The 21094-nt window shown below is 45.2% G+C and overlaps 1 protein-coding gene across 2 annotated transcripts in view; it reads right to left on the bottom strand.

Annotated features, from left to right (window-relative positions):
* Positions 1 to 21094, bottom strand: part of Gng12 (G protein subunit gamma 12) — a 102416-nt gene that overhangs the window by 39865 nt on the left and 41457 nt on the right. Inside the window, exon 4 of one of the 2 annotated variants that reach the window (XM_055612810.1) lies at positions 15053 to 15192. The exons of the other annotated variant lie outside the window; for it this stretch is intronic. The gene's annotated coding sequence lies outside the window, so the exon portion shown is untranslated. The remainder of the gene's footprint in view (positions 1 to 15052; positions 15193 to 21094) is intronic. 2 annotated transcript variants of the gene reach the window in all.

Below are 21094 nucleotides of genomic sequence, written 5' to 3'. Positions count from 1 at the left end.
ACTTAGGAAAAACTGGCTTAGAAAAGTGAGAGAAAAAAGGAAAAGTTATACCTTTTTCAGAGCAGTCAAGAAAGAAAGGATGCTATAGAAGAGACTGCCTTTATTTACTGTATGTGTGTGTGTGTGTGTCTCACACACGCCCACCTGAAGGTGGAGTTACAAGCAGATAGAACCTGTCTGATGTGGGTGCTGGGAACTGAGTCTGCTTCCCTGCGAGAGCTGCACAGGTCTCCACCACTGAGCCATACCTCCCGTCCCATAAGCTGCTTTAGTGAGGTGTTCTGTTGCAGCAGGAAAAGCAAGCCAGCTCCTGTGATAATGACAATGAGGCCAACCCTTTGAGTGGGATGTCATGCTTTCTGCTAATGCACACAGACAGGAGCCTGTGCTGCACAGAGCCACACCACAGCATCAGAGGGAAGGGTCTGCATGTGGTTCTTTGCTAATGGCAGTCCGTGGGCCTCAGGGAGGCCTGTGTGCAACAGAGCAAAGCGATTATTTTAGGAACTTTGAGTCAGGCCAGACTGGTTGGTTGGTCTGGATGCCTTCACTTAGCAGCTTTGAAATTTCTTTTGCCATTATCATTCCTAGGGGGCTGAACCACAGCCCACATTTAAGAATTTTACTCCCAATTTGTCTATTCCTCTCAATTTCCCTTTTCCCTCCCTGTGACCTTAAACTTGATGGGAATGAAAAGCACTGACTTCTCTCTACAACTATGGCTTGGCCAGGGCCCTTGTCCTTATCCCCCCTCCCCCCTAGGCGAGTCCCTGGCTAGCACCTGCCTCCTTTGTAGACTCACTGAAAGTTAGACATACCATCAGCTTCAAATGTCAGGTGGAACCTGGGATGAGATTTTCCTACTACCCAGCCTGGCACCAAAATAAAATAACCTTAAACCAAAAAATGACATGAGAAACCACTACCAAAAATAAGTAGGTAAGTAAATGGAAAGGAGAAAAGAAAGGAAAGGAAGGTAAGGATGACAAGAAGAAGGCAGAAGCAGGAGAAGAAAATAGGGGAAAAAAGTAAGAAGGTTTAAACCTCTCCTGTGTGGCTTCCAGTTGCCTGTGCCTGGATCACCGTAGCCAGGGCATCACCTACAAGGCTCTCCGGGAAGAATGAGAAAGTCTTTGGTGTCTCTGGGACTTACAAATGAATAGAGAACATGCTCCCAGGTGGAACCCTGCATTCTCCTGATTAACTACACACTGGCTTCACATCCCCTTCCCTGCGCTGCTTGCAGACTCCTGTGCTTTGGCTCAGGCACCACAGAAGCTGCTGTATAGTCAGGTCTTCCCTCTCCAACGAGGTGTAGACTTCTGGAGGGCAGACATGCTTCTTTCTGTCTTTTGTTTTGCTCTGCTACGCCTATCAGTGTAATCCACCCAGCAGTCACTCAATAAAGTCTTGATGACAGGCTAGTGCTGAGAATTTTACACATCAGTAGGTGATGGCTTTATATCATTAGCCCCCAACTTATAAATCAGTAGGAGTTCAAAAGTTGATTTCAAAGAAGGTCCTTATGGGGCATATTTTTCCATGGAAACAGCTGGGGTTTAGGTTTCCAGGGCCACTCGGTTCTCAGAATGCCCTTACATATTCATCTGCCCTCTCATTGAGTGCTGTCATTTATCTCAGATCTCCCATCAAACTGGCAGTGCTCAAATAACTAAGTCACAGTATCAAAAGGAAGAGTTCAAATGTAATCACCTGTGACCCTGGCCCCTGGAAACCACTTCTTAGAAGGCTGTGTACATTACAGAGCAAAGGGCTTATTTCCGACATCTCCAGACTACAGGATATATTTCTGTATTTAAACCTCTCTTAATGATAATTTGTTACAGCAACATTAAGTCGTGCAGATAGCTCATCTTAGTGGCTTATTTCTTAGTGTAGATGTATGTAGAGCCAGGTACTGTTCAATGTACCAGGTTCACTAACCTTAGAGAAGCAAGGACTCATCTGCTCATCAGCCAATAAAGCAAGTGCTTTTGTTTTTCCTTTTATATTAAACCATTTTTTAAAAACAGTTTTCAATTTCAATTATTATCAGGGTCACTTCAGGGTTTCCCAAATATTTACACACATGTATACCTATTTATATTCTACTTATTTTCAAAAAAGATCTATAGTAAAAACTAAAAACTAGCTACGCACATAGTTTGTTTGTCGTATATACTTATTTTCAATAGTCTCTGGGTACTTAAAAACACTTACAAGCTACTAAATAAATAATAAACATCAGCTGAAAAAAAAAAAGCTAAAAGGCCCATTACCCCAGTTCCTTAGAATCCTTGAGGCCAGCATAGGGTACATAATGAGAATCTTTCAAGAAGCAAACAAAACAAAAACAAAGAACAGAGAGCAACACTGACAGCTGTTCAAGTCTAAGGGCTAGCAGATGCTTCAGTGGATAGGCCCTTGCCCTGTCTCACTGCTCTTGCTGCTGTGACCCTGGCCAGAGCAACTTAAGGGGAGAAGGGCTGATTTGGGCTCACAGCTCCAGGGGACAGAGTCTATCATGGTGGGAAGGCATGACAGCTATTAGGGGAGGCAAAGGGTAAAGGTAGGAAGCTGATGGTCATTGCATTCACACTCAAGAAGCAAACAGTGATGAGAAGGTGAGCCCTCCCCCAGGGATAGACTTCCTCCAGCAAGGCTCCACAGCTTCTACAACCATCCCAAACAGTGCTTCCAGATGGGAGCCATGTGTTCAAATGTGTGAGGTGAACCTACAGGGACATTTCATAAAGAAACCTCATTGTGTAAGCATGAAGAGCTGAGCTCAAACCTCCAAAACCCAAGGGAAGCAGGGTGCAATATCCCAGTGCATGATCCCAGCGCTCCTGTGGTGAGATGGGAAGAGAGCCCCTGGAAGTCCGTGGGCCAGCTAGTCCTGTGTATAAAGAAGTCAACAACCAAGGCCATTTCTGCAAGGACTGACCTGCACACATTTGTACACATGAATGAACTCATCCACACGCACAGTAGGAGGAAGACTACCCACAATTTCTCTTCTTCCTATCCAAAAGCACTCCCAGAGAAATCTAAGTGGCTTTCCAGCATGATGACCAGGTGTCTCTTTGTATCTCTGAGACAACGCAAAGGTTAAATGCAATCTGGGTGCTTTAGGGGAGCTGGCGAGCCAACAGGCGCTTCTCTCCTCAGCCACCCTGCTCCCAGCAGCAGGTACCAAACAAAATGCAGCCCTCCACATCTGCTGGAGTGCATGCAGCTGCCTTTCTAGCCTTAACCAGCATTAACAGGGAACAAAGCCATGACAGGTTAATGGCTGCTATGTGTGGCGAGTGTCATCACACACCTGCCTTTCAGCAGAAGGTACAAGAAACAGTCTCCTCCCTAGTCACACCCCTTAGGAATTCCACATAGCTCATCTTTGACTGACTGGGATGAACCTCTAACAGAAACTTCTGATAACCAGATATTCTTGTTGCTGATGTTCAGTTCCTTTGCAGTCTAAAACATATCATTTCACTCCCCAACTACTTCAAGTGACTGTGATAATCAACATAGCAATTAATCATTCTTCCTATCCACCATTTCTTGGTGATGCAGATGCTGCACTGTTTTCGGGTCTTGTCAGGGATTAGGAGGGCAGATCTGTACAGCCAAAAGTGTGTGAGATGTTCCCAATGTGCCGTGTTCCAGGGCGCTCTTCCAAGTATGCTTTTTTAAACTTGTCCTCGAAAAATGGTTACATGCAGAGGAGATTGAGACTAAGTCGTTTTGTGTCAGATCACAGCTGGCTGAATTCTCACACCATTCAGCATGGCAGATCTGCACCATAAAGGCTGCTGCTGCTTCCTCTTCTGAGGGCATGTCAACCACAGCCCAGAGGTGAGTTCACCAATGTCTCTGTCCCAAACTCACAGTAGAAAGGGTTCCAGGTGCCCTTCTCTAGCCCAACCTGCTGAGCACATGTTCCAAGAAGTGCAGCTCCCCTCAGCATTAACAGAGACACCAGGTCACTTAGTGATACAACCTGATCAACTGTGGACAGAGTATGCATTAAAACCAGGATCTAGTCCTGTTGTAGCAGATTTCATATACTTTCATAGCTGACAAGTGGCTGAAGCACCATTATCTCAGGAATAGGCTTCCTAGTCCACCACATAAAAACCCTACACTTGTCTAGGCGACAATGAGAGCTATCAGCCATCATTTTCAGTAACTCATTATGTGCCAGATATTGTTAAGACACGAAATGCCATCATCCACCCCATGGCCTTAGAAGGATCCCAGAGAGAGAGGGAGCTGGAATCAGATGTCCATCGCGGCTTCCAGCAGCCTTCCCAGAGATGTGGAGGGGCACCAGACGCCTCTCAGCCTCCTGCAGTTCCATCACTGCACTTGCTTCACTGTCCTCTAAAGCTCTGCTCTTGTGACCGTCTTCCCTCCTTCGCTCCAGGAAGGCAAGGTCCACAACCTTTGTTCCATCACTACCTGAAATGGTGCTGAGACAGTGGCTGTTTGGTATGTGGAAGGGAGGCTCTTGCTGTCTAAGAGTTCTAATTCATGCTCTACAGTGAGCAGATGATTTACTTGCCACTAGAGCTTATCACATCAACAGCAAGTACCAGGAAGGCCAGCCAGAGCAGAGGCCAGGGCCAAAGCAGCCCCAGGGATTTGTGCCTTTGTGCTTTACAGCTGTATTTCTGCCTTTCCCTGTCTCCTGCACTGGACTATACTTGAGGAGATGCTTGGTCAGTGATGAATGAAGGCTCTCTGCAGAGATCTCTAGTAAACAGAGCACTGGTCTGAAACAAGGGACAAGGAGCCATATTCAGAAATGCTCTGACTCCCTTGGGCAGTTCCTTCCTGAGCTGTCACAATGCTTGTTAATGCAAGAATGCCTGAACTCACAGGATATGTGTCCAGCACTAAGTGACAGTGTATGTAAGCACACTGCCAAGTTACAAGGCTGCTATGCCCATGGCAAGTGCTGTCACTCTGGCGAGAACCTTTGAACTCTAGTCTCCTTTGTGCAGCTCCTGTTACCACCACATAGAACTTGCTGCCCCTGCCCAGACCTGGAACTGTATGCTCTCTTCACCTGCTCTCAGCACCTCCTCCTTCCAGTTCTCCTCGAATTGTACTAGTACGGTAAGTTTAGTTTGGGGTGGATCACGTAAGTATCTGAGATGAGTGTAGGGAGGGCATGTGCCCTGATTCTCTCCAGGGAAACATGAGGGAAAGCTGAGTAGTGGGTTCCAAGGGGTGTCTTCATCTTAAAGGAGAGGCACAGGACAAGCAGTTCTCTGTGCTGGCACTGGTAGGAGAGGTTGCAGCCCTTCTGTCAGGTCTAAGAAGTGGTATCTGGTGCTCCAAGGATGGAGCAAAAGAGAAAAAAAGGGCTGGATATTGTCTTGCTCTGCTGTGTCGGTGCCCTGGAGCAGGATTGGACATAGACTTACTTTCTCTCTCCTGCTGGCCTGGGAGGTACTTACATAGCTCAGTATTTCTCAGTGTTTGTCTTAGAGGTATCTTGGTACAAACCTTTCCTGCTTCCTTTAGATCGTGGGTGTATGAGGGCAGGTTTGCATGTGATATATTTCCATTTCTCCCTAAGGTTGGTTGTTTACCCTACCTTGACTGAGTGAAGAGCCACCTGCTGTTCTGTCTTGTAGTAAATGAGACTCTACTCTGAAGACCAGCTTTCTTCAGTCTGACTTTATTTGCTAATGTTCATTACAGACAGAAAATATGAAAGTCCTGGGAGCTAGCCCGTGAGTGAGACCTGTCAGCCTATCCCGACATGTTCCATCACACTGAGCACACTATTGTGCAAAGTGTACACTCAGAATGTTTGCTAAATGAATAATATCATTTGCCTATGATGAGTCAAGAGCACTCAAGAATTTTATAATGTTCTGTGACCTTAACAATGACTAGCAGTCTTCAACAAACTGCTAAATATATCCTGGTCCTCAGTTCTCACTAGAAGTAAGTTCCTGTCTGTTCACAAGAGAGGCTCAATACCATGGTGCTAGCAAGCAGAACTGGGCACTGTACAGTACACAGAAATCGGATGCACACTGTCTGTTTGGCATGTTTTTGCCAGACTCTGGTACTATGACCACTGATCAGACAGTATCACTGACCTCAATGGGCTTAGAGGCTGGGGGCTGAGGAGAATGAAAAGCAACTTCAAACCCGTGTGGAGGCGGGGCTGCAGGGATGGTTGTCTGCTGCTCTTCTATACCTGGTGTCTCACAACTGCCTGTAACTCCTGCTCCAGACTTGATGCCTCTTCTGGCCCCTGGAGATACCTTTACACATGCGCACATACGCATGAAGAAATGAACCAAGTGTGCGTGTTCACATGTATGCACACACACACACACACATGTGGCAAATGGTCTAAAAAGATGAAGGGCTTAATAAGGTCAGATGTGTACTGAGGAAGCTTCCCAGAGAAATCCACACTGCACCTCAACAGAAAGGATAGTTTATCCAAAGAGGAGAAAAACACTCGAGTGCCAAGGTTAAGTCTGCGGTTGACAAGAAGCCCATCATGGATGCATCAGGAATGTAACTGACAAGGCTGAAGTGTGGAGACCTGCAGGGCTATAGTGGGATAGACAGGAGTTGTCCATTAATTTACCATAAAGCCACAGGGACTTCTTAGGCTGAAGCAGGCTGACAACAAATGATGCGAGGCCTCATGCCTGGCTGTTGCTTGAAGGTGACAGCTCTGGGTACCTCCAGTTTTGTGGCTGGGGATCAGGGGTGACTTAGAGGCAACATGGTTGAATGTAGTATTTTTAAATTTTCTTTTTGCCTGTTTTTCAGGCAGGGAGCAGCTCCCTCTAAACCTTGTATGTATAAACCTCATATGTATACATCTGTGATTCGAGGCCCTGCCCCTTCAGCTATCCTTTCCCATAGCCAGGCAAGCATGGTTCTGGTCTCAGCACAGCCTCTGATTCCTCTGTGATCCAGCTCAAGCGGCCATACCTCTTTTACTTACAAGCCTCATCAAGTGGCCAGGCCTCACAATCTCTGAAATCAAACAGATTTGCAGGGGTAGTCTGCACTTCTTAACAATTACTTCTCTGGACCAGAGTTTTCCAGGCAGTGTATTCTGTGTGGGTTTTGATATGCCTTAGCCACAGATGGCTGGACAGGATCTGGGCAGTCCAATTCAGGCAGGACATGGGTATTTTCCTCCATACAACAGTATGATTTTTCTCAGTGTGTCATTTTGAGAGAACAGGTTATCTTGATTCAGACAGGAAACAGGAAAATGTCCACAAAAGGCTGACTCTCCTCTGACCTCCCACTCTCTTTAGTTCCTACTAGCTCTCTGATTACAAGAAAAACAGCCTGATTCTACCTGCACACTGGAAAGGTAAATAATGGCCAGTGTGGCTAGAAGACAATGATCAATACAGCTAGTGAGGCAATGACAGATGGAACCCTGTCCACCTGGGCTGTCAACCCTACTCCCGTTTTCATGGAGACACTTCTCTACCTCTCTCCCAACAGCTCCCACGCTCCCCACCACTTCTGACAGATGTGGTTCTGGTTACAGCGGAAGACTCCTTGCTTAGAGACAGAGAAGTTCCAAAAGAAAGGTACTGCTTTTCTTAAAAGGGTGGAGTCAGGGATCCCCTGAAATACTTAAGGAACGTTGAGATCTGAGAAAGATCTTAAAGTTGTTTGCTGAAAGCAAGCATTGCATAGGGGGCAGACGCCTACAGAAACAAGCCTGGTACTGGGATCTGAGGGTCTGATAAGGTCTTAGCCCAACTTCATTTAGACTACTTACTATGGCAGCACAATAAAAAGAACGAGTGACCCCAGAGAATGATAAACTGAGCCCTGCTCTCCCTCCTCAGACCTCAGCAGCACCAAGACCCAGCTTGCTCACCAGGGCAATGACCCTTAATGAACCTTTCCTGGGCATTGGGCTGGTGTCAGGAGCATGGAGCATGCTCACTAGGAACTGGAAGGTGCTCTGTGCACATGATAGTAGACACAGATGGTGCAATCCTGAGGGCTAGACTGATACCATGGCAACCTTCCGGCCCCGGCTTTTTGAGGCAACACAGACTATGCAGGACACAACTATGCCAGAACAAACAACCCCAGGAAATATCTATGTCAGAAATTAAATAAAATAAAATGAGCTAAGATTCTCCTGAGGAAGCTGTGTCCTGGCTGATCTACTTGAAAGACATGCAATTTCTAACAAAAACCAGACAGTGGAGTCTAGCACATGAAATGGCACTTGTGTCCCAGAATACTGATGAGGCAGGCATAAGTATAGTTTTGGGTGGAAGGAGGAGACCTGTACGATTTCTCTTTTGTAGTTTTCTGCATTGACGAAACATAGGTCCTTATGTAGTCTACTTGTAAACATTTGCCAGATAGTTACTGCAGACAAAGTACAATGCAGCAAGCACTTTTTAAAAAAGTACTTTGGAATAAAGCGTGGATGACTTTTCTGAACCATTCCTTCCTGTGGTGACCCTGCCAAAGCCTCACCGTGCATGGGTTTCCTTGTCTTAAAACAATGACAGTACATACACTATGTGTGTTATGAGAATTATGAATGTTAAAGTCCTTAGAATCACAGATGACCTGCAGGAAGTGTGGGGCCTATTACAATCTTTCTATGCCTCAGTTTTCTCATCAGCAAAATGAACATGATGTTTTTCAGGACTAAGTGGAAAACACATGTGCAGCAATCAGCATATAACCTTCTAAGAATTAAGTTTGCAATAAATACTAGTAGTTTTTATTCATAGAATTTAAAAGCAACCAGATGCCCAGATACAAACAATAGCTCAAGTGAGAAACCCTGTCCTTGAATGTTTTCGCCAAAGACATTAACCTTCCTCTACTCTGAGTTCCAATTTATCGACAAAATACTGCTGGTGCTAATTATGCTCCACAGCGACACCCCAGGCAGCTGTGATATACTTCAGGCTGCCCTTTGCCCTTTGTTGACACCATACCACACTACTGAGGAGCTATTTGAAAAGCTGGATTTGTGAAACAAGAGCAGGGCAGGAAGCCTTTGGGCCCTGGCACTTGGCAGGCATCAGAACAGCTCTGTTTTACAGTATGAGACTCCAGGAGTAACCTACATTACTGCTGACTGTGTACAGCTCTTTCATCACTTGGCAAAAACCTGAGCACAGGCCAATATGGGACACAGAGCAAGACCCTGCCTCAAAAATCTAATTCCTTCTAAACCTTCCTCTGCCGTGTCACTTCAGCAAGAGCATGAGTAGAATTGTGCACTCTAAAATCACACTTAGCTGGAAAGTCCATTTATGAAAATACTGAAGAATCTTCCCGCCCCTATCTTCAAGTAAAGCCAGCCAACTCATCCAGAAGCAACCCGCTGCTGCTGAGAAACAGGCTTGGGCACTGCCATTTTTTTTAACTTTCTCTATTAGTTGGCCAATGATGACATCTAGTGGCCAACCACTAGTGTACACACCAGAGGCTGGCAGGAGTCTCCTTTTCGGCTAGGGCACAGGGGCGCTCACAGCCCTGGGCAGGAGCTGATTTCATTCAAGGTGAGGTAACTGAGGCAAGGAGAAATGTAACAATTTGTCTAAAGTCAAAGCAAACTGTAGGAAACGCAGAAAAAATAGACATCCCGGCAGTAAGCAAGTGCATGCATTCTCAGTAAAATGATAGTTTGTGTGTACCAAGGACTCGGCCACTAAAGGGCTTGTGAGCAGGAGGACCTGAGCTGACCCCAAGCACACACACATAAAAAATGTGTTTGGTGGTACATAGCTGTAATCCTGGAGCTGGGAGGTGGAGACAGACAGGCTGACACCTAGAGCTCACTGGCCAGCCAGGTTAGCTTAGCTGGCAAGGTTGACAGGCCAGTCACCTGAGAATTATCACCCAAGGCTGTGCTCTGGCCTCCACACCACAGACATACTTGCATACTTACCCACACAGAGATGACTCTCTGCGGTCAGACTCTGTTAGGAGTCTTCTGTACACTAACTCAGCTAACCCCGGAAAAGTCTACATGGGAGAGTGGCTATTACTCCTGCTTTAAAACTGACAACATTTTGGTTTTGAGTGACAAACTTAGGGTTCTTGTGACTTTTTAGGTTATTGGACTAGGTGCCAAGAGACTTTTAGTTATCTTTCATATTTTTGCAGAGCGTGTGCTTATTACTGAATGCTTATTGTGTGTGTGAGGCTCTCACGTTACATTAGCTCATACAATCCTAGGAACTGTGAGGCCACTTCAAATTGTTACTTATAAGAAGGGTCCTAAGATAAAAAGAAGACTCTAAGCTAACCCAAGATTTGATTTAGCGTCACGGTAGAGGAAAAACATGTCCTGGGGTCCCCAGGCTCTCCTGGTAGGGGTGGCTATGTGTACGTGCGCGCACAGGTTCTCTCTGTGAGAGGGTGGCAAGGAAGGCCACGGCAAGGAAGATAGGTGCTGACAAAACAGAGCAGACGGTGCTGGTGTACCTGGAATTCTAGCTTCCCAGGATGCACTGTTACTCTGAGACAGCCTCAGAAGGGGAAGATACAAGAAAAGAGAGTCATCCCCTAAGAATCTGTCTGGGGAGAAACACATCCCCTCTACATATTCCAGATGAAGCCTGCTGTGTGTCCAGAACTGGTTTCCCCTGAGGCAAAAAAAAAAAAAATAAATTGATGATACTGTCATCTTTTGCTTATATAAAAATTATGAGATGAAAAATTAAAGACAAAATGTGTAATAATTTTATCAATAATTATCAGATGCCTCTGCCAAATGTTATTAACAATGACTTACAACATGTGCGCATTTTCTTTTAAGGAAAAACAGCCCTGCAGAAACTGACCTGCTGCATGAACTACATGAACTGGTGCACGACATAAGCTCTTCCCAGTGCCTTGCCCTCAGTACTGAGGCGCAGCCCAGCGCTCTGGAAGAGGAGGTTTTGAGAAGCACTAGACCCATGTCTACACACCATCACCATGTCCTTCACTTGGGGGATGAATATGACAACATGCTCTTCACAAGATGGTGAGCAAAGGACAGCAGGCGAGACTTTTACTGTGGAGGCTCTTCATTCATAAAGCCCCCATCAAAGCTAAAGAACTGGGCCAAATCTTACAAATAAAAGCAGCTGAATAACTGAGAAGTGGCTGAGAGGATCCAAAAGTCACAGTGTAACAAAGAACGGAATAAATGAGGAGGTTGTTGTATTCTGACCATTATCCTTCTGAATCAGTTTTGTAATCTCCCTGTTTCAGCCTCATGTAGTTCAGGCTGACTGTGAATTCACAATATAACCGAAGGTGGCTCTGAACCCCTGATGGTCCAACTTCCAAGTGATGAGATAGCAGACATCCACAGCCCTGGCTTGTTTTGACTTCTTCTTTGAATATACAAAAAGTAGAGCACTGTAATGAGATCAGTCCTTAATTTGATTCTGACTGGAATCTGGGACCCAGCATTTCCTAGGTAGCAATGCCAACAATGTGCCAACAATCGACAATGTTGATGCCTTTTTTTCCGAGACTATAGATATATATTCAGTTCATAGTTGAGAGTTTCTGCTTTCTGATTGCCTTTCTGTCACTGGCAAATTCCAACTTAAAATATTTGTTTTATTTTAAAATCATCTGTGAATACAAATACCTGCTAAGGCCAAAGGTTGGATCCCTTGGAGCTGCAGCTACAGGCAGGGTGAGCCACTGTGTCCTGCAAGAGCAGTCCATGGTCTCAGTCACCAAGCCATCTCTGCAGTGTCCTTGGCATAGTCTTAGAGAGACAGAGAGAGAGGACTCACAACACGAGTGATAATTTGGTGGGAACAGCATCAGTGACAGGTTTTAACTAAATGTTCGCTGTATATTTAATAAGTGTAAAACTTCAACTTAATGGCATCTTAACCATTTCAGTTTTTACCACTATAAATGGGTGCCCAACTCTAAGTTTCTAACAGTAGTCTCACGGAAAACTCCACGCCTGGGATGGTCATTCTCTCGTCCTCCTCCAGGGGGCGAGGACCGCCAGCGTTGCACTGGAAAAGTCACTGTCATACCGGTTTCCCATAGTGCCTCCCATTTCTGCTCAGTCCATGTCACTCAGACTGATGAACAAAGTGCTTCAGCCTTTTATGCAGAAAGAGGCAATGAAGAGCTGAGAGTGAAGGGGCACACTCAGCTCTGTACAGTCCTGAAGGCTGGATGGTTCTCCTAAGTCTTGGGTCAGGGCCATGGTTTTGCCACAGTGGATACAGTTTTCTTTTTTAAGGATATTTTCCAGTGCTTCAGCCAGGGGATGATTCCAAGGTTCCTCTCCAGTGCCTCTTCTGGGAGCTTCGGAGGCCTGAGCATGAAGGCTTCCCTTTCTGGAGGAGTGGTGGGACTTCATCATGCCATAGAAGGTGCTTGGTAGCCGGGAATGACTCTGGCGGCTGTTCCCCACCAGGCTGTTTTTCCTTCTTTAAAAGGGTCAAACGTGGGCACCGAACATGCAGGTCTAGCTTCACACACAGGGCCAAGGTCTGCTGTGGGTGGGGGATTGAGTCTTGACATGCTGATGACCACAGCACAGGACAGGTCTGGGGGCATGACATCAGTCCTGGTACACTTACACCTAGGTCCAGTTTTTGTAGGTTCTGAATTTTACGTTACCTTAAGAGTCTTCTTTCAACAAAGTATAAAAAAATCAAAGCCTGGCATGCTGATATACACCTGTAATTAGAGGAACTGGAAGGCAGGGCATCATGACAAATTTGAGGACAGTCTGGTCTACAGAGCAGACCCTGTGTCAAAAACAAAGAACCAATCAAACAGTGCCAAATTTGTCAGGCCACATGAGCGACAGGGATGGAAGTGGCTGACTGGTACTACACGACCTGAGGCTTAGACGGTAAACCACTGTTAGCTTGTGGTGGGTCCTGCTGGTCAAGAAGTATGCAGACAAGAGGTTCCCATAAGCCTTGTATTCCTCTAAGGCCATTTAGAGTAGACTGAGGAGCTTGGAAGGAAAGTCCCATACACAGCCTCAAGCATAAGGTAGATAGTCATTAAACATTTGCTAACCAACCTTTTAAAGTGGTCTGCCGATTGCCACTGACCCATCCACTGCCTACTCTTTCCAACTGCCCAGCCATACTTTGCCTTCCTTATAAAGGACCACTATTGCTCAAAAAGCACGGGCGTGGGGTTCTTGCTCATCTGGTTATTCATTCACCAGAAGTACATAGGCATGTGTTACAAAACACAAACCACAAAGTTAGCTCAGTCCAAAATAATGCAGCCCTTACTCTACATACTCTTTGTGTAGACCACAGGATAATGGGCTGGAGCTCAATATTCTGCACGGCCCTGGAGGGGGCGGTTGAAGTAAGTTCCTGCCATGTGAAAAGGCAACTTCTTGCCTTGCCCGTCTCTGCTCTGGTTCATCTCTCACACCTGCCTGACCAGTCATCAGTCCTTGTGTGTATCATCCTATTCTTCCAGGCCCTGCTTCTTCCTCTTTTCTTCCTGAGGGAACTTCCTGTTTTTGGCACCTGTTCTTTTATTGAAAGAACACAAAATAAACATCTGAACTTAGAGCAGGTAGCTAAACATAGCTGTAAATATGTATTTTCCTAATCCTTGTAAAATTAATATACATAGATAAATAAAAGTATACTATGGTAGAAAAATCACTGTCTCCAATTTTAAGTGAGATTAGGCCTAAAAAATGGAGATCTGTTTAATTAGGTCAATGCAATTGCTTTTTATATGTACTAGTTTGGTGACTATGGGCTTCTCAATTGTCAAATGTTCTCATACAAATTAGATGGCAACGTCTTGCATATAAAAGTATCTTTGTGATGCTGCTTATCACAAGGAACAAAACACTCTTCAAATGTTTGTCTATAAGATGGAGATGATACTGCGACAGGAAAACAGTGGCCATCACCATGAGAGTGCTCCAGTGTGCCGCGCCTGTTCCATGAACTGCAAGTTTTACTTAATCCTTTCTATCAGATACACCTTATCTCCGTGTAAATGATAGCTGGGAAGGTAACCTTACTCCCTCAGCCTTAGTACTCACATATAAAATGACTGATGAACTTCACAAAGCACGTTTTAAAAAATTGCATTTATTTATGTGACTGTGTGCAGCATATATTGGCACATGTGAGGAGGTCAAAGAACAAGGTTTAGGAATCAGTTCTCACCTTCTCTGTGAGTTCTGGTGATACAAGTTAGGTTACCAGTTTTGGCAGCCAGTGCCTTAACCTGTTGAGCTGTCAACTCAGCCCAAGACAGTCATTTGTTTCTCAAAACACATATATATTTTAGTTTAGTCTTAAATTCCTGTTTGATCCAAAAAAAAAAAAAAAAAAAAAAAAACAACAACAATCTGATGAAGTACGCTACTCCAAAATTTTTCTAAACTGTCTTACTAGCCACATAAAAAATACTAGAAGCTGTTTGCTGACGACAGAGAGGGCGGCTGCAGTGAGCTAGCTGTCACGGGCAGTATGTCCTGCAGTGTAGTGGTCATATTTGTGAACTTATCACCCGATTAAGAGGGAGGGCGGCTGAGACTCAGCACAAGTCGCTTTTCAAGTATCTCAGTAACTGAAGAGAGCACAAACTCCAGCCTTTGGTCCAGCACCCTCTTCCCTGCTTCAAAAGGTGCACTGTGGTGGTTCAGATGAGAATGACCGCAAAGGCTCACGTATTTGAATACTTAGTCTCCATTTGGGAAGGATTAGAAAGTGCAGCCTTGTGGGAGGAAGTGTGTCACAGGGGGCACACTTTGAGGTTTTCAAAGACACAGGATTAAGTTAGTGCTGTTTCCCTGCTCGGGGTTGGAAATGTGAGCTCTCAGCCGCTGCTCCAGCCGCCTGCCACCTGCTTCCTCTGCTCTGCCACCACAGGCTGTTACCACTCTTGAACCATAAACCTGAAATCAACTCTTCTTTCAGTAAGTTGCATCGGCCATGGTGCTTTAACACAGCAACAGAAAAGTAACCAAGACACGCATGACCGGCATGTTTTAGCTAAGAGTGTATGAATTACTTCATGTCTGTACCTGAGTCTTCAAACGGTCATGTGGAAACCACCACAGGTTTTCAGGCTAAGAGAAGAAGGCAAGCAGTTGAGGAGGACTTCAGTTCTTCTTCCTGACCTCCTGACTCCCAGAATTACCTGGGGCCTGGGGCTCATGTGGGTCTGTGGGGGGAGGTAGAGAAGTACATCCTGTGTCACCTTCACTAACAGCCAGTAGATATAGCATGACCCACACTTGGAATGCTGTGATGCTCACAGTGCATTTAATGTATTATCAGACCATTGTGCCTAGAGGAACTCCAACCTTAGCTCCCCCCAAACCTCAGTAACACGTGTCACTTACTGGACTGAACTGTTCCCTTCATTGCAGGGGGGTGGGTACTAAACTGTGATCCCAGTGCTGAGGAAGCAAAAGCCATAAATTCAAGGCTGACTAACCAGTGATTCACACAGAGAAGAGAGAAATACCCGTTGGCTCCTAAGAACAGTATTTGGAGTGATGAAGGAGACCAATGGGAAAAGAAAAGAGAATACGGGAGAGTGATGGGAGGTGAATATGAACAAAGCATAATTAATATATGAAATATATTATCATAATAAAATACACTATTCTATAAGCTGATGAAAAAGGTAGGAAGAACTATTTTTTCAGTGACGAGGTACAACATTCCACAAGGCTTGATTTTGTAGAATTGATAAACTCTGTACAGGGCCCTCATCAAAACACCCTCATGACGCATAGCAAATCAGCTCTCTGATCAAGATAAACTATGTCAGGGTGCTAAGCATGCAAAATGGTGACTGAGCAGTTTCCACAGAGGCACTGGCTTTCTGTAGGTCATAGTAAGTGTTCTTTGGAATGAGGGCAGTGAGACCTTACCAGGGGCATCAGTCAAAAGCCTCCATGAGGTTACTGAGAACAGGGTGTCTCAGATTCACTTTGGAACCATCTTGCACAAGTAAGGTTCCTCATGGTACACACACACACACACACACACACACACACACACACACACACAACACCCTCCCACACATCACACCCTCAACACACACACTTTTCCCCCAGGCCTCCATATCACATCACATACCATACCCCTCCTCCCCCAAACATACTCCTGACTCTTTTACCTGGAAAGGTAGAATGGGGTGAAAGACCCCTTTTTAGGTTTCTGAACAGCAAGTTTCCTATCCTGGATCAGGAACTGACTTAATATTTCAAGACGCTATAGTGGAAGTTTCCACTGAGGAATCAAGATGTGACAGATAAGAAATTCCAAAGGAAGGGTTAGACAGACCTTAACATGGAAATTTCTAAAAAGTCAACCTAGCTAGCTCTAGGAGCCATAACAAGGGTATAAACAGGACAGGACAGTGAAAATAGACAATACTGTTGGAGGAAGATTCCTTCAAAGTCTGCTAATTTCTACAACCCCAAGCTACGCAAACCAATAAAGAATGAGATCACTCTTCTTCATTAGCTTGCTGTGGTACGTTTTGTTTTTGTTTGTTTGTTTTTACCCTCCAGACATAACATGTTCAGCTCCTGCATACCATCTTGGTCAGGTACCAAGAGCCACTAATCAGCAAAACAAAACAGCAGTAGCTAGGTCTATGGTAATGGTAATACACCCAGTGACTGTATTACCTAGCAGAGAGAGAAAGATCACAAGCAGGTCACAAGATCCTCTTTTCTGCTCCCCACATTCCCAGCTACAAAGGATTATGAGAGATGCTGCAGTATTGAGGAAGTGGAAGGTTATCTGAAAGAGGGCCTCCGTGAGGTGGTCATCCGTGATGAGGTGGGGATTTTGGGTGATGCAGCTGTTTGGGCTCACTGCTGTTGAGTGTCTGATCTCTGCTCTACTTTGCCCACATTGTGTAAAGAGGTTTTCAGATGGGCCTCGTTGGAGTAGGTGTGGCTTTGTTGGGGAAATGTGTCTCAGTCACTTCCTGCTGTCTGCAGATCCCAATGTAGAATTCTCAGCTGCTTTTTCAGCACATCTGCTTGCCTGTCATCATGCTTCCTGCCATGACAATGATGGATTAAATCTCTGAACTGTAAGCCAGCCCTAAAGAAATGTTTTCCTTTAAAAGAATTGCCTTGGTCATAGTGTCTTCAGAGCAACAAAACCACATGATTTTAGCAATGTCTTCCAATGTTGGGGATTTGTGCCTACCGCCTGTAGGTGGGAAGGTGGAGATGGGGCCTACAATAGCAAACAGATATGAGAAGAAAGATTCCATGTCCCGTGCTGGCAACTAGAAGGTGCTGGTCCCAGCAGGATATTCTGTGACAGATTTGAGGTTCCTGGAGTTATGAGAGGACAACATAAACTCCATTTTTTTCTCCATTTAAGGACCAGGCCTGACTTTAAAAGAAAAGTCATCAGTCCCAGGAACTAGGCCATAGGTCACCAATTCCAGGAACAAGACCATAAAATCCCCTACCCAAGGAACAGCCTGGAGATAACCACAAGAATTGGAAAATATCCCAGGATGGGGCATCTGTTTTGGGTAGCCTTATCTCATCCTGTATTTAAACATTCATGGCACAAGAATGCAGGCCACTGACCACCTGGATGAAAGCCAATGAGGAACCGACCCTTGTAATGTCCCCAGTATCCACCAATAAGGTTTTAGACCACCTAACCTTTGCTAGAATTCCCCTAGTTTCCTATAAAAAGGCCTGTGTGCCTTTGCCTAGGGTTGCCATTTTGTAAAATGCTTTGACTCCTGCATGAAGGTTTTCTCAGAATAAAATACTCTTGCCAGCTGCATATGTGGTCTCCGTTCAGTGATTCTGGACTTAACAGTTGGTCATGGGCATAAATACGCAGTTCAGATAATACAGACGACGTATTTAGTTGAGCCTGGCATTAGGTAAATGGGAGCTATGACTATGAAAACTTTATATATAAAGCTGGAAAACTCAATATATAATTTAAGGCAAAATGCTTAGCCACTGACATCACTGTCTGTTCCACAAGCAGCCATGTTTACAATGGACACTAAATTGCGCTAGGTAAGCCAAGAACAGAGACTAATGCCAGAGACTAAACCAGCCACAGTTAAGTTAAGCAATGGTTTGTCAGCTGGATCCAGTGAAAGGGTGACAGAACACGTGATCACTCATGATGCATTCGACTTTGTAAATCATTACAGCAGGTGTACGGATCCACTGAAGCATAACCACTGCCTCCAGGTATCAACTACTCTAGAACTCCTTGGGATGCAACTTGAAACCCTCAATCCAAGAACTTCTCACCAAGCCCACAGTAAGGTCACTCACTCCACTCCTGTCCTTACCATACACTCAGGTTGGTAGGCTTGACCATGACACCAAACTAGTGGTGTCACCAACGCCACATCTAATTCTCAACCTTTCAAGTTTAACCTTAAATTAGGACATTTCTAGATCAGACCACTTTGATACTTACAGATTTTTGTCTGCCTTACATCTTCTCTCCCCATCCCTCTTATTGGAAAACCTCTACCCAGCCCCACTCTCCAATTGGGAATCCACCACATTTGGTGCTGGTAGACGTGCCTTCTGTCATGTAGGCAGACGTAGGGTGAACAGTGTGGTCCAGACTGCTGCTTGTGTTTACTGCCCACTTCTAACCACGCTCAATCCAGCAGGCTCTCCAAACCAGGCCCGTCAAAATACCGCCTTGGTCCTTCTACTAACACTATCTTAAGATCACAGGCTGCAAGAACGGAGGCTGCACTGACGTGCAGAGGTGGAGTGTGGTGCACGGATGACACTGATGAGATCAGACGGCAGGAGAACAGGAGAGAGACTATAAACAGCTGGGCGAGAGCCTCTGAGCCCCTCCACACAACTGTGCCTAAAGCTTATGAAGGACTCACATGCTGGCCACGTGAGTCAACAACCTAGTTTAAGTGGGAGTTCTGTTGATTAGGAGCAGAATAATTGGAACCAATAAACCTGAAGGGAAAACAAAGTCCCAAAGGAAATTTCCTTCCATGAATAGTTCAGCCCTTATGGAATCCTGGGCTCCTTTCTGGTAACAATCCTGACCGAATTAAAATCACTTCTCAGAATGAAATTCTTATGTAAGTCTAGCTTTCAATGGTTGGTAACTTTAGCACCATACTTTTGTCAAGGACAGATACATCTAACTAGGTATTTTGAAGAATAAAACACACACCACACACACACAGATCACCAATGGCAAATATATATAAAATAAAAATGGTTCATCTGAAAGCAGGGTGTGGTAGTGATGCCTGTAATCTTGGCACTTGGACAGCTGAAGCAGGAGGATTTTTGAGTTTCAGGTCAGTCAGGGCTAAACAGTGAGACCAACCCTATCCGAAGAAAAAGAATGCTCTGCCAATGCATGGGGAAAGTTCCAGGAAATCTGTGTGTAAACACACAGTATGGTGCCTGCCACACAGTCACCATCCGCTGAACAGCAGACCCTAAACATTACCACTGATGCTATTTTATTGAATCTCTCCCTTCCACCATTTCCACTCATTTCCCACTTTTCAGACAGGGAAACTGAAGCTCAGAAAGGTGGCAATTGTAAGGAAATTCCTGGAGCTGTCCTTAAACGCAAGCTTCCCCTAAATTTCTTGTTCTTGGATTACCAAGTGTTTGTGAGCTATAAAGCATCACTTGATCCCTGTGGTCCTCACCAAGCCATGAAAGCAACATGGGCCTGTTCTGCAGCAGGTGCCAAGTGTGACTCTGACAAACTGGGAGGCAGGGTGGGGTGAGAGTGCTGGGCTGGGCTGCTTTCTGCTTAACTAAGTATTTGTTACGCTTTCTGCTACTGCTGTTGGACCACAAGGAATGCATATGGAAGTTTCTACTTTCAAAGAGCTAACAAAGAGCCAAAAGAGTGAAAAGCAGGGCAGATGAAATAAAATAAAGACACTGCTTGGCTTGGAAGAAGGCTGGAGCAGCTGAGCTCACAGATGGCAAAAACAAGGCAGGACTCAGCTGACCCTTAAAAGAACCAAGGCTTTTCATGTGGAGAAAGGGGGAACAGAATGGAATAAGATGCCTTATGTGATGGTGAACAGATTAGCTTGACTTTATTAACTTGAATAAAAGGCATGGGGCTGGGGAAATGGCCCAATAGTTAAATGCTCGCTGTGCAATATTAATGACCAATATTTAACCCTCAGCAGCCATGTAAAACGCCAGTGTGGTAGCATGTGCTTGTCATCCCAATGCTGGAGACATGGCTGGCCAGCTAGGCTAGCCTAACTGGCCATCTACAGGTCCCAGTGAGGGATGGGGGGAAGAGCAAAGGACAGGGTTAATGGCTCCTCAGGAATGACATTCACATTTGACCTCTGGCTTGGACACCAACACTACACACAAAGAATAAAGAGACTAGTAAGGCATGAACAAGAGAGGATGAACTTAGGTAGTAAGGGTAGAGAGGCCAGAGAGAGAGGCCTGGGCTGGTGTGATGAGGAGTAGAGAAGGTAAGGATGGTTTGTGAACAAGCCAGGGACATCCTGAAGGACAGGTAATGTGGTACCAAGAGGAGGCATTATATATCAACACTTCAGCCAACAGCCACATGACCAACAAAAACAAAGCCTCATTCACCTGGAATTTATTCATGAATAGTCTCAGCTCCAACCAGAAGAATCACAAAACTGAGCTGAGCACAAAACACACCCCCAACCCTGACGCACACAGAATTTGAAGATTGATAAACAACTGCCATTTGAGAAGTAAATTTAGGGCAGCTTATTATAGAGCAAAACTAACACCACAAACGGACTACAGCTGCAAGACCAGGAAGTGATACCATATTACTCCTCAAACGCTTTTCTCTTAAAAAAAAAAAAAAAAAAAAAAAAAAAAGTGATTTCTATCACTGTCAGTACAGGAGTTCATCACACTAAGGTTAGAGGAGAAAGAATGCAAAGCATTGAGTACGGCCCAGGGCTGAAGAGATGGCTCCCAGACAGTCCCCGGTGAAGAGCACTGGCTGCTCTTGCAGAGGACTGAGGGCCCAGCCCAGTCACCAACACTCAGACTGTGGCTCCCAACCAGCTGCTGCCACAGTTCCAC

This window comes from Psammomys obesus, unplaced genomic scaffold (assembly GCF_907164565.1).
Source record: "Psammomys obesus unplaced genomic scaffold, mPsaObe1.curated_primary_1811, whole genome shotgun sequence".
Taxonomy (NCBI): Eukaryota; Metazoa; Chordata; class Mammalia; order Rodentia; family Muridae; genus Psammomys; species Psammomys obesus.
The sequence above is the reverse complement of the archived record's forward strand: the minus strand, read 5'-3'. Positions and strand labels throughout refer to the sequence as shown.